A 14,558-nucleotide genomic window follows, 5' to 3' on the forward strand; every position below is an offset into this window, starting at 1 on the left:
TATTTTAGAACATATAATTTCCGAAAAAGGTATTGAGGTAGATAGAGCTAAGATAAAAGTCATAGAGAATTTAAAACCACCCAAAACTATCAGAGAAGTCCGAAGTTTCCTAGGACATGCTGGATTCTACCGGAGTTTTATCAAGGACTTCTCCAAAATAACTAAACCTTTAACTGGCCTTTTAATGAAGGATGCTGAATTCATTTTCGATGGAAAATGTAATGAAGCATTTAATCTTTTAAAACAAGCGTTGATTTCAGCACCTATTATGCAACCCCCTGATTGGTCAGAACCTTTTGAGATAATGTGTGACGCTAGTGATTATGCCGTTGGAGTCGTTCTAGGACAGAGGAAAGATAAAAAAATTACATGCGATTTATTATGCCAGTAGAACCCTAGACGCTGCCCAACTTAACTATGCAACAACTGAAAAGGAACTACTAGCTGTAGTTTTTGCTATAGACAAATTCAGATCTTATCTAGTAGGAGCCAAAATTATAGTTTACATCGATCATGCTGTCATTCATTACCTATTAAGTAAAAAAGATGCCAAGCCCAGGTTGCTCCGATGGATTCTGTTATTACAAGAGTTTGATTTAGATATCAAAGATAAAAAAGGCACTGAAAATGTAGTAGTCGATCACCTCTCTAGGCTAGAACACCTGAAACCAGACTTCATACCCATAAATGATGATTTTTCCTATGATAGACTGATAGTTAAACTAGAAGCCATTGAAGACGATAGCCTAGGCCCTCATGAGCACTTCCAAAAATCCTTAGCTGTTAGTAACGTGCCATGGTATGCAGACTTTGTTAATTACCTAGTTGCTGATATCATACCCCCTGATCTTGACTACCACCGGAAGAAGAAGTTCTTCAACGATGTAAGAAACTTTTATTGGGACGAACCGCTCCTTTTCAAAAGGGGTAAAGACGACATTTTTCGCCGTTGCGTTCCAGAAGAGAGGTAAAAAGTATAATTGAGCATTGTCACTCTGCACCCTATGGTGGACATGCGAGCACCTCTAAGACATATGCCAAGATTCTTCAAGATGGCCTATTTTAGCCTACCATGTGGCGCGATGTCCATGCTTGCATTGTCAAATGTGATAGATGCCAACGCACAGGAAATATTTCAAGACGTGACGAAATGCCTCTAAGAAACATTCAAGAAGTAGAACTCTTCGATGTTTGGGGTATAGACTTCATGGGACCTTTCCCACCATCCTTAGGAAACAAGTATATTTTAGTAGCTGTGGACTACGTGTCCAAGTGGATTGAAGCTATAACTGCACCCACAAACGACACTAGAGTGGTGATCAAGTTATTTAAAAACTACATATTCCCCAGATTTGGAACACCCCGTTTAGTCATAAGCGATGGAGGATCGCACTTCATATCGAGAATATTTGATAAACTTTTAAGCAAATATGGAGTTAGGCATAGAGTAGCGACACCATACCACCCACAGACTAGTGGCCAAGTAGAAGTATCCAATAGGGAGATAAAACAAATTCTAGAAAAAATTGTTTCTATATCTAGAAGAGACTGGTCTCAGAAGCTCCAAGAAGCATTATGGGCCTACAGAACCGCTTTCAAAACCCCTATAGGAACAACTCCCTACCAACTAGTCTATGGAAAATCTTGTCATTTACCTTTTGAATTATAGCATAAGGCCTATTGGGCCATTAAAACTTTGAATTTGGATTACCTGACCGCTGGTGAAAAACGTATCCTTGACATCCACAAACTGGAAGAACTCAGACAATCTACCTACGAGAATGCCAAAATAAAAAAAGAGAGAACAAAAGCTTGGCATGACAAAAGAAAAGTGAAAAAAGGTTTCAATATAGGCGACCCTGTTCTCCTGTTCAATTATAGGTTACGACTTTTCCCTGGGAAGCTGCGTTCAAGATGGACTGGCCCTTTCAAAGTATCTAAGGTTCTGAGATCCGGAGCTGTAGAAATCAAGAACGAAACATGTAGTCCATTCATTGTAAATGGGCAAAGACTGAAGCTCTATGAAGGAGGAGACATTCTGACAGACTACTCCAGCCACACTCTGATAGATCCACCAATTCCTACGACAGGTGTATAAGTTCCGATCGTCAAGCTAATGACGTTAAACAAGCGCTGCTTGGGAGGCAACCCACGGTTTTCTTATATTGTTTTACTTTTTTGCATTTAATTACTTTATTTTATTTTTAATCATGTTTTCGTCAGGACTAAATATCATATGCAATGTTTGTGTTTTCAGGATCCTTTTTCCCTAACCTTTGCAGGATGCAGAACTTTGATGACATGCACGTAGCTTTCAGAGATGACGCCCAGAGGGAGCGTTACATAGCTCTCTACCAGCGCCCTATGGCACCTACACACTATCCAGACCAGGATTGCATGGGAGCCCTAGGCATTAAGCCGAGCATCAAATTCCTGTGCCACCAACTCCAATGGGATGAATTCCCTGATGACCTGAGCAACACCTATAGGAACTTGACTTTGGAGTTCCTCAATTCGTTTGATTATGATCCTTACTCCGGACCAGATGGACATGTTGTTTTCAGGCTATTTGGGATTGAGTAATCTTTCTGCCAGAAGGAGTTCGGTGACTTATTAGGTTTTCAGACTACCCCCGACGCTATCCCTGAGACACTGATGGGATACTTTCTGAGTAAGGAAGTGAAGAAATTCTGGAGCGAAATCTCTGGTGGAGGGAGTCAGGATCCTTCCACTCAGTTGTCCCAGGTTATCCAACCCCCTGCTATGAGGTATTTCCAGATGATACTGGCGCACTCTTTTCTTGGAAGACCAGATGCTCAGACTCTGCTGAGTGAGGAGGAGATATTTTTGTTATTTTATGCATCCCAGTCACGCCCTGTGGCATGTGGGAACTTTCTGTTGTGTGGTCTTAGCAGTGTTGCCAGATCATCCAAAGGAGTTATTCATGTAGGAGGGATTGTCACACAGATTGCCATTGCCTTAGGTCTATCTCGCAAGCTGCTCCATCTCAGGACTTTCTGTGGCTATACTACTATGGATATTGATTTATGCATGACCAGAGGATTGATGAGGAGATCCTCCTTCAATCCCAGACAGTTCAGATTGTTGATTGATAGCGAGACGATACACTACTTTACGCTGCCAGACCCGATGATGACCAGTGTTCATGACCCAGCTAACTGGAGTTATGCTTTGGAAGGTCACAAAGAGATTGTTGAGGAGCCTAAATCTCCTCCTGTTGCTGATTATACTCCTACACCACCTTCACCCAGGATTACTGTGCTCTCTAATAATTTATCTTTGCAGACCCCAGATATTCGCACGCAGATTGCCGAGTGTCGCAAAGAGACTGCCGAGCTTAGGCAGGAGGTGGCTGACCTTACTTTACAGATGGCGGTATCCAATCTTACACATGCTACTGAGGCTGATTGTTTGTACCAAGAGATCGCAGAGCTTCGTCAGGAGATAGTCGTACTTTGTGTATCCAGTCAGGCAGAGAAGCCCCCTGCTGTTTGAGTTTACCGTCTCGTTTATTTTTTCTCATCTATGCTTATATTATTTTTCGCATTTCCCTGACTTATTTTATATTATCGCATTCAGTATATTTTTTAACTATGTTAGCACTTTGATATTTCCATATATATATATATATATATATATATATATATATATATATATATATATATATATATATACATATATATATATATATATATATATATATATATATATATATATATATATATATATATATATATATATATATACACACATATATATGTATATATATATACACATATATATGTATATATATACACATATATATGTATATATATATATATATATATATATATATATATATATATAATGTGTGTTTATTTTCTTTATAATCATATTATAATATAATAGTATTATTTATTTATTTATTTATTTGTCTAATGTTTAAATTTTATTTTCATAAAATTGTGCAAGCCTTATTTCACTAGGAAAAACAATGAAAATGCTATCTGGACCCCCAGACCAAAAAGAGCATGGAGAAGCCCATACCAAATGAGTCAAAATTCGGCCCAGTTGGAATTGCTCTTGTGGTGCCTGCCATGGATATTGTGGCGCCCGCCACAGCGTCTGATAAAACTCGGGACAGATTCACATATTTCACCATTTTTAACCCTTCAACCTTCCAAAACCCATTTTTTCACCTTCCAAAAACTCCCTTGAACCCCATAAAAGCTCCTACATTTCTCATCTTCCCATCATACAAGTTACCTTCCCAACTTCCATTTTAATTTTCATCCGTCAATATTCATAAAAATCCCACCTTTATACAAACCCATCTTCATCTTCTTCATCACATTCCAAGAGCAAAACAATGGAGTTCAACGGATTTATTCTTCGCGAAGGGAAGCCTGGGGATAGGCAGAGAAGGATTATTGAAAGGTTGCAAAATCGGGAAATTCTCCCGACGAGGTACGTGGATGATAACTGTCTTTATACTTTGGGTATCTATCATAGTGTTTTTCATTTGTTAGATTTTTTAGGCTTGCACACTATCTTTTCAAATAGAGAACCTTCCTTTGAGCGACTGACAGTCGAGTTTTTAAGTTCTTTAATTTATATTGTCAGTCCTAACACTGCTATCATTACGTCTATTGCTCGGGCCCTTAACCTGAACAATGACATAGCTACCTTAGATCCCTTAGCTCCTCGCATAATCAACCTTAAATTTCTGAGAGATATGAAATTGTGCCGAGTGAGAAGAGAGGGAGGTTATGTGCTTATGATTCATGGTATAGCTATCCCATTTGTTGTCTTACCGTGCACTAGACGTACTGATGTACGTAATGAAAGGAATTAGACCTATGTTTTAGATGCTCCACCTATTTTTGGTCCACTTCCTCCTAAAGTTCTTGATGAGGAGGGACACGACACTGATGAAGAGTTTGATCAAGGAGAGGAATCTCCCGTACCTGATGTGTCCCCCCATCACCCTTCACCACCATACACCGCACCATCTTCTTCTTTTGCAGGTTCTACTCCTGGATTTTATATTATAGAGAACAAAGGCGTGATGACCTACTCTCTACCATTCAGCAACAACTGGCAGACAACATAAGCTTCATGCAAGAATCGCAGCGGAGGACAGATCGATCCTATAAGACTGTTATGCAGACTCTACTTGTAATCACAAACGAGCAATCCCGTCAGCAGAACTATCACCGTCAACATTCTACGCTGATAGAGGCCACTCAGGGTTCCATTTTAGGCAACCTTCGAGAGGTGAGGACTGCTCAGGCTACCTTACAGGCCAGGTTGGACCAGAGAGACCGTTGTCGCAGTAGATCCCGTCGTCCACCTCAGGATGGCGAAGGAACCAATGGCCAGCAGTAGTATGACAGGTTACTCTCCCCTTATCTTATTTCGAAACATTGGGGACAACGTTCGATTTAAGTGTGGGAGGAGATTTTATCGCTTTCTATTTTCCTTTGCTGTTTTTTAGATTGTTTATTTTTATTGCTTTTTAGTTGTTTACTTTGTTTTCATTTTGCTTTTAGTTAGAGTGTTTTAGAAAATGCATGTGTCTGACGAGTCACCAGTATAGTGTATCTTTAGTACATCCTAACCTCCTCATTTCTTTAGCCCTACCAAAAAAATTTTGCAAAAGAAAACGGTGTTATTCTGAAAGTTTTGTGGGCTTTAAGACAGGTTTGAGTTAAGATGTGGTGACTTGGGAGAACTTTTTGAAACATCAGTTTCGTTTTAGCACCATAGACTTCATGAATATAGGAATCACTCCCGAAACCCCATATACCATGGCCTTAATCATCATTTCAGTATAGTCCTCTATAGTTTATTCCAACAGTCATCTCCAGCCTAAGCATCCTCTACGTAGGGGACCGATGAACATAAGTGAATGATCCAGTGAAATAAATAAAAGAAAAAAAAGGCAACTCCGGTATAGGTGACCCTTACAAAGTCATTTAAACCAAAAATTTGTAAATTTTGCTGCAAAAGAAAAAGAAAAAGAAAAACTCACCCACTGTTAGTTGGTTCAGAGGTATCTGGCGCTGAACTCGGTAGGGCGGATTACCATCTGATCCCCCACAACTACATTTGGGTCAAATAAAAGGGTTTACATAGATTTATGTGCCAGGAACCCCATGTTTAGGATCATAATCACTAACAGGTCACTCTGCTATGAAGCATGTACGGATAACGGGCTTAATATGATTGCGCCTGAATGAAAAGGACCCAAAAAGAGATGAAGAGGTAGGCCTAGGTATTGTGGGATAATATGGGTTGGTTAATATAGGAATGGAGTTTATGTCCGTATATGCGGATAAGTGTCATCACGATACCCTTGGTTCACTCAGTTAGTACCTACCACCGCACCCCAACCTGAACTTAGAAGCCTTTCTAGCCCGAATCAGTCGTTGACACCGGTTTTTCTTCTTTGAGCTTTTAAGTGTCTTGCTTGAGGACAAGCAAGGGTTTAAGTGTGGGAGAATTTGATGAAACTGAATTTCACCGTATTTTTGACTCTGATTTCGCATGCATTTTAGTTGTTTTATTGTTATTTTGTTTTGTTATTACTATGTTTTTTTTTGTTTTCAGGTTTTCAGTCTAATCAGAGCCCCGATCGAGAAAAGGAGTGAAAATGAGCTAAAAAACCTAAAAATCAGCATTTTGCACTTGTGGCTCCCACCGTGCCTGGCGCCATGGGTCCAGCCATGACGTGTCATAGTTCAACTTCTCCTCAACTGCCACATCTCCCACTATCTCCACTTGGGCGCCACAATTTACTCTTATGGCGGGCGCCATGATGTGGTGGCGGGCGCCACAAGAACAAAGATGTTTCCCTCCCAAATTCAAACTTAGGGGCATCCTTGTCATTTCCATTATTTTCCTTGCCTATAAATAGAGTCTTGATTTCAATTGTTTCATCATCCAAACTTAGTTACAACTAGGCATATATCAGTATTGTAAAAGTGGTAATCACGTCACATCGGAGTGTTGCCACACTATGTAATCGAGTTTGTAATCGAGTTTGGAGCACTTTGGAAGGAAGTTAATCCTGCCGCCATTTTCATTTCTGTTACGCACTTTATTCGACCCTCCGATTGGAGCAGGTTTTATTGCTTTACCTTTGTCTACTTTATTTTCTGCATTGCACTACTTTGTTTATTTCTCGCACTCGCACTACTTTTATTTATTTCTCGCACTCGCATTACTTTGTTTACTTCTCGCACTCGCACTACTTTTATTTATTTCTCGCACTCGCACTACTTTTATTTATTTCTCGCACTCGCACTACTTTTATTTATTTCTCGCACTCGCACTACTTTATTTATTTCCCGCACTCGCACTACGTTATTTACTTTCCGCACTCGCACTACTTTTATTTAAATGAAAATGCATCTTTACTTTACCATGTCTAGCTAAACCTATAAAGGCTAGAATGTACGGATCGTAATTGAACCGATAATCCGTACACTTGTTCGTAGAATCACTTAAGGGCTATTTTGACTTTTAACTTAAGTTTTCACGCAATTAATTTCCGTTGGGTAAGATCGAAAGCCGTCCAACGTCCTTTTAACCTTAGTTGTTTTTAACTATTTCAAATACAGCGAAAGCGCTTTGTTTAGTTCATTGGGAGTTTTTAACTTAAAAAGAAAAGTGATTTTAAAACTATTTTCGGACGCGTTTATAAGTTTAGAGTCTGGTTCGTGAGAACCTCTTTTGGTTAAGAAATCCAGATCAAAATACTTTCCAACTTAGTCAAGATACTATATTTCTTAAAAATAGGTTTACTACTCTAACGTAATGCGCGCCTTTTTATAAGTGACAATAAGAGAGTTTGATTAGCGAGTACAACTCGGTTCTGAATACGCGAAAGCGACAGTTCCCGTTAAATTGGTTCTTTTCGAAGTAAGAAACACTGCCCATAAGTAATTCTATTAGCAAGTACTTGGATTATCAATTGATTATGTGAATTACATTCGAACCTGTCTTTATTAATTGAATTTTCTTTAATACTTTATTTTTTGTTGTGCACTCTTAAAACCCCTATTTCGATTACCTTAGATAAACACCGTAACAATATATAACGATAGGTTGACACTTGGTCCCTGTGGATTCGACAATCTTTTATATTACTTTGACGCGTTCGTATACTTGCGAAAAGCACGCATTATCCATCTTCTCATACACATCTGGACCCTCAAATGAATCAGAATGGTAGATAGTATCCTGAACACGAGGAAGAGTGTGAACAAATGGAGGAGGCACTGACATGACGGGGCTAGATGCCGACAGAGAAATAAATGTGTGTGCATACCCTTCTAGCATAAAGTTTAATGGAATTCCCCAAGGGAACCAAGAAGGCATAGAAGGAATGGATTGACTGGCAGCAGCAACAGGAACAATTGAGGTAGCAACCTCAAAAATAACAGTCCTGTGGGGAGGAGTTGTAGGAGTTGGTGAAGACTGATTTTGTGTAGCAATGACAGATTCCATCAAAGCTGTTAATCTAGCGATCTCGCCCTTTAGCTCTCGGTTCTCTTGCTATAGATGCTCCATGATCCTTAGTTCATTAGCGTGAGTATTATAACAGTGAGTCAACTTGGCTAATGCACATAAGAAGAACTGATAAGACATTTGGCGACAGAAACCTGTTATGCAAAAGATGCATGAAATGCAATGAAATGAAACGCAAATAATAACAATTGGATAAAATCTATTTTTATTCATAAAATTTGGAAGGATTACACTGAGTACAATTTCAAAAACCAAAATACAAACACAAGAGAAAAGGAAACTATCATCCTAAGGATCCCTTAGCAACCGCATAAAACTATCTGGTTGTGGGTGCATACTTCCTTCGAATGCGTCAAATCTCAGACTCAAAGGACGTCTTCATCTGAGCCTTCTCAAGAACTAGCTGATCAACAATCTTCTTCCAAGCACCAGAAGGCTGAGGCACACTAGAGGAAGATATACCCTATGGCTCTCTCTGTCTCTTCACTGCTCGGTCTTCAAGAATCTCAATAAATGCATCCTTGTATTTTTACTCAAGCTACAACTCTTCATGCTTTCGGCTCAAAGCATGGAACCTCTATTCCCACATGTCTTTCTCTTGCTTCATCTTGGCAAGTGCATCTTCCAACTCCTCTACATCTTGGTTAGGGAGAGTTGATGGCTCAGCCACAACCGAAGACATAGGTCTTTCACAAGCGTATGACATCTTGAGCTCCAAAGCTCTCTTCTTCACCCAAATAGTGTAAGCTTCCAAAGCTACACAGTTGCATGGACCAAGCTTGGATCTTCCTTTCCTATGCATATTATGCCAAGCATGCATCATCCTTTGTTTCAAAATTTGGGGATCTTTACCCTCTTGATAGAATAAACCTTCTAACTGAGTGTTATTAGGTTTATCTCTCAAGGGGAACCCAAGTTGACGACGAGCCAAAGCAGGGTTGTAGTTGATTCCTCCTTGTGTACCAATGAGAGGCACATTAGAGAATTCACCACAACTATCAATAATATCCACACTACTCAATGCAGAGTCATACCAAACAATATCATCATTAGTGAGAGACATAGGTCTCTGAGACCACCGTAGACATTGCTTGTTCTCAAGAAAAGCAGGCGTCTGAGGCAAATGTGAAATAAACCACTTGTATAGAAGAGGAACACAACACACAATAGTCCCACCACCTTTAGAATTCCTTAAATGCAAAGAGAAATACATGTCACCCAACAGAGTAGGAACAAAATTCCCAATCAAGAAGATTTTAATGGCGTTAACATCAACAAAACCTTCAATGTTAGGGAACAAAGCTAAACCATAAATGAGCAAAAAAAATATGGCTTCAAAAACATCTATACTACTAGCTTGAGCAAAGACATTAGCTTTTCCAATGAGGAACTCAGAAGTCAACCCAAGAATACCTCATTTCTTCATCAAATGAGCATCAATATCAGATTTCTTCAGATGAAGAGCTTCAGCTATGACATGAGATATGGGAATCTCCTCTAATGCACTAAAAGGTACTTTGTTAGATACGGGTATTCCCAAGAGATGGGCATACTCTTCTAACGTAGGCACAAGCTGGTAATCAGGAAAAGTGAAGTACCGGTAGAAAGGATCAGATAACTGAACCCAAACACTCAAAAGTCCTTCACCCACATCAGCAGATAATACAAACAAAAGTTTACCATGATGTTGCTAGAAGTCCAAGGGATCTAATTGTAAGAACAAAAATTGTTCTACAACAGATTCCATGATTTTGATGATAACAAAGGATGAAACCAAAAATGGCACCCTAACGAAAAGTTTCTAAGTGTGCAGGGTTCTAAAGAAAGAAGAAATAAATCTGATGATGTCATCAGATGCACAACAAGATCAGATACAAATTATCAAGTATCAGAAGCATCTAAAGTGAAATCTCGTTTCAAGAAGCTCTGACTCTGAACAAAACTACAAAGCATCAGAAGCATCTGAACATGAAGTAAAGTCTAGAAGCTCTAACTCTGATCAAATGCCTTCTGTAAACTCTGAAGTTATTCAGCGCCATCTGAACTTTCAAGAGATAACACCAGAAGCCAGATTCCCAGATACACGAAGACTCTAATCAGAATTGTTAATCATGATGAAGTAACGTTTAAGCCAAGTTAAAGTTCTGCAAATGGATTTCCTCAATTAGAAAGAGACGTTAATCTCCTCTTCCAAGAGAGAAGATACTACTTGTGGTAAGTAGTCACTTCTAAAAGAAAAAGTCTCCTGCAGAAGCTATTTATGGAATGGCGTAACTACATCTTTATATCCAACAGATTCAACTCTACTTCAACTCTACTTCAACTCCTATAAATAGAGAAGAAATCTCATTCAGTAAGTAAGAAATCACTAGCCAAAACTATACTGAAATTATATCACGCTCAAGAAAAGCATCTCTGTTCTTCAAAGATTTTCACTAAGCTTTTGCTTATCAAGTGTATAATTTGTTCTTAAGTTTGTAATATTTGCTTTCTTAGAAGCACTCTAGATTACACATCTTGTATCTATTTTATTTGATTTCCTCAAGTGACTCTTTGTAGTCTGTAGACTTGAGAGGACTAAGAGATTTTCTTCTCTCTTAGGGGTTGTCTGTAATCTTTCAAGATTAGTGGATTAAGTCCTTGTTGAAGGCGAAATCACCTTGGCCGGGTGGACTGGAGTAGCTTTGTGTTATAAGCGAACCAGTATAAAATCATTGTGTGATTTCATTTTGCAAAAGCGCTTATTTTTCAAACAATTCAAACCCCCCTTTCTTGTTTTTCTCACCTTCAATTGGTATCAGAGCTCCGGCTCTGTTATTGATTTTCAAATCAAACACTTAACCGTGTAGAGAGATCCAGTGCGAGAAAAACAAATGGCTCACTCAAATGAAAGAGATTCTTACAATGCTAAACCTCCTGTTTTTGATGGAGAAAAATTTGATTACTGGAAAGACAGAATCGAAAGTTTCTTTCTGGGTTATGATGCTGACCTCTGGGACATTGTCACAGATGGATACAAACCTCCAGTCTTAAATGGAGCTGAAGTTCCCAGAAGCAAAATGTCAGAAGATCAGAAACGTGAGTTCAAAAATCATCACAAGGCCAGAACAATACTTCTAAATGCTATATCATACAACGAATACGAAAAGATCACCAACAGAGAGACGGCTAAAGATATACTTGACTCTCTGAAGATGACCCATGAAGGAAACTCCCAAGTCAAGGAGACGAAGGCTCTGGCGCTGATCCAGAAATATGAAGCCTTCAAGATGGAAGATGACGAAGCTATAGAAGCTATGTTTTCCAGATTCCAAACTCTTATTGCAGGTCTTAAAGTGCTAGACAAAGGATACACGACTGCAGATCATGTTAAGAAGATAGTCAGAAGTCTGCCAAAGAAATGGAGACCAATGGTTACTGCTCTGAAGTTATCAAAGGATCTGAACAATATCAGCCTTGAAGAACTTGTTAGTTCTCTCAGAAGCCATGAGATAGAACTAGAGGAGGATGAGCCTCAGAAAAGGAACAAGTCAGTGGCGCTGAAGTCCAGACCTGAAAGACGAAAGTCAGACAGAACCAAAGCCCTTCAAGCAGAAACTGCAGACACTGATGACTCTGAAGCTGAAGACTCTGATGATGAAGAAGAACTGTCCCTACTAACCAGAAGAGTTAAGCAACTCTGGAAAAGAAGGAACAACAACAACTTCAGAAGATCAAGACCCAGAGGGGATCGATCAGAGTCAACTTCAAAAGGTAAACCTAACAAAGATATTACCTGCTTTGAATGTAAAGAAACAGGTCATTACAGAAATGAATGCCCCAAGCTGAAGAAAGATAACTCTAAGAAAGAAAGCTTCAAGAAAAATACCTTCAGAACAAAGAAGGGATTAATGGCCACCTGGGACGACAGTGAATCCGAATCATCAGAATCTGACTCTGATGAACAGGCCAACGTAGCTCTTATGGCTACCACATCCAGCAGTTCAGATGAAGAATCTGAAGAGGTATTTTCTGAACTTTCTAGATCTGACTTAGAATCATGTTTATCAGAAACTCTTACCTCTCTTCAGAAATTAAAACAAAAAGTTAAAGACATTAAAGGCCTTCTTAAAGCAAAATCTGAAGTATGTAGTAGACTTGAGACAAAAATTCTAGCACGAGATGATACTATCAGATCTCTAACGTTAGAAAGAGATGAAGCTAAAACAAAAAGCTTAGAAGTAAAAGAAACGTTGTCTCAAGCACCACAAACTTCAAATGAAATTATTTATAAATATGAAGAAGCCTTTCAACAATTTCTGAAGAATGGGATAGATAGGAGTATTATGGCATCCATGATTTATGGAGTAGGTCAGAATAATAAAAGAGGAATTGGGTATGATTCTGAGGAAAATAAAACCTCTACCAGTAACCAGCTTAAATCTCCGTTTTCATATCATTACACACACACACAAAAACAAAAATTTAAGAATGATAGAAGACCCAAAGTTATAAGAAACTCTGGGAAGACTAATCTAAAAGGACCCAAGAGATTCTGGGTACCGAAAGATAAGATTATCTATGTTGCAGATATCCTATGCAGCAAAGTTCAGACACCAGTCATGGTACCTGGACTCTGGATGCTCGCGACATATGACGGGAAGAAAGTCTATGTTCCAAAGCCTGGAACTTAAAGACGCTGGATTTGTAGGCTTTGGAGGAGATCAGAAAGGAAGGATCAGAGGCTCCGGAACTATTGGTAATGGTACTCTTCCCTCTATATCTGATGTTCTTTATGTAGAAGGATTAATGCATAACTTGTTATCCATAAGTCAATTAAGTGATAACGGTTATGATGTAATCTTTAATCAAAAAACGTGTAAAGCCATTAGTCAGAACGATGGCTCTGTCCTTTTCACAGGCAAGAGGAAAAACAACATTTATAAAATAAATCTTTCTGATTTAAAAGATCAAAATGTTAAATGTTTAATGTCAGTTCACGAAGAGCAATGGGTATGGCATAGACGCTTAGGCCACATTAGCATGAGAAAACTTTCTCAGCTAACTAAACTTGAGTTAGTCAGAGGCCTGCCTAAACTGAAGTTTTCTTCAGATGCTCTGTGTGAAGCTTGTCAGAAAGGAAAGTTTTCAAAAACATCTTTTAAAAAGAAAAATGTTGTTTCTACCTCTAAGCCTCTGGAGCTTCTTCACATTGACTTATTTGGTCCTGTGAAAACAGCATCAGTCAATGGAAAGAAGTATGGACTAGTAATCGTTGATGATTACAGCCGCTGGACATGGGTAAAATTCCTAAAGCACAAGAGTGAGTCTCACTCTGTATTCACCAGTTTCTGTTCTAAAGTGCAAAAAGAATTTGACTCTAAAATTGTTAGAGTCAGAAGTGATCATGGTGGAGAATTTGAAAATAAAGATTTTGAAGAATTATTTGATTCTAATGGAATATCCCATGATTTCTCCTGCCCTAGAACTCCACAACAAAATGGAGTTGTAGAGAGGAAGAATAGGACACTCCAAGAAATGGCCAGAACCATGATCAATGAAACAAATGTAGCAAAGCACTTTTGGGCAGAAGCTGTAAATACAGCGTGTTATATTCAGAATAGAATCTCTATTAGACCTATTCTGGAAAAGACTCCCTATGAACTGTGTAAGGGAAGAAAACCCAACATTTCTTATTTTCATCCTTTTGGATGCATTTGCTTTATATTAAATACTAAAGAACATCTAAACAAGTTTGATTCCAAAGCACAGAAAGGTATTATGTTAGGATACTCAGAACGCTCTAAAGGCTATAGAGTATACAACACAGAAACCAAAATTGTGGAGGAATCAATTCATGTTAGATTTGATGATAAGCTTGACCCTGAAAAGTCAAAGCTAGTTGAAAAGTTTGCAGATTTAGAGATCACTCTGGTAGAATCTGAGAAAACTCCAGAAGCAACTGTCACTCCAGACTCTGAAGAAATTAAATCTCCAGAAATTCCAAGGAAAGTCAAGAGTCGTAGCAACGTATCTGAAGATTT

This window comes from Lathyrus oleraceus, chromosome 5 (genome assembly GCF_024323335.1).
Source record: "Lathyrus oleraceus cultivar Zhongwan6 chromosome 5, CAAS_Psat_ZW6_1.0, whole genome shotgun sequence".
Lineage (NCBI taxonomy): Eukaryota > Viridiplantae > Streptophyta > Magnoliopsida > Fabales > Fabaceae > Lathyrus > Lathyrus oleraceus.